General features: G+C 29.5%; 1 long non-coding RNA gene across 1 annotated transcript in view; it reads right to left on the bottom strand.

Annotated features, from left to right (window-relative positions):
- The window catches only part of LOC109585356 (uncharacterized), a 1,442-nt gene continuing 1,025 nt past the window's right edge, over window positions 1–417 (bottom strand). Inside the window, exon 3 of the long non-coding RNA XR_002186449.1 lies at window positions 1–95. This is a non-coding gene — a long non-coding RNA (uncharacterized LOC109585356). The remainder of the gene's footprint in view (window positions 96–417) is intronic.

Below are 417 nucleotides of genomic sequence, written 5' to 3'. Positions count from 1 at the left end.
AGTATATACCATCATGAGATCCATCAACCAGTGACTGTATAGTATCAGTAATCTCATATCTTGATGCATAAGAGAAACACACATTAAGATATACCCTATAATAAAGGAATGGACAATATATAATAATAATAAATACATGTACATGTATATTGTACTTTTGTATTGGACAGTTCTATTGATTGAGTTTGCTACATGTTGTATAACATGTTAACAAAGTGTCTGGATTCTGTAATTAGAGGAATGCTACTGGTCAGAAAACACTATGAACAGTAACACTTCTACAAATTATAGTCTTTTGTCACGTACCTTATGTCAACTATACAAGTACATGTAACCTGTAACTACATGGGCAGTTTACATAAAGTAATTTTTACATGACATACATGTAATAAAGTAATTTATTACATCATGTATATT

This window comes from Amphimedon queenslandica, unplaced genomic scaffold (assembly GCF_000090795.2).
Source record: "Amphimedon queenslandica unplaced genomic scaffold, v1.1 AMPQUscaffold_13078, whole genome shotgun sequence".
Classification (NCBI taxonomy): Eukaryota; Metazoa; Porifera; class Demospongiae; order Haplosclerida; family Niphatidae; genus Amphimedon; species Amphimedon queenslandica.
This window is presented reverse-complemented; position numbering and strand designations above follow the sequence as displayed.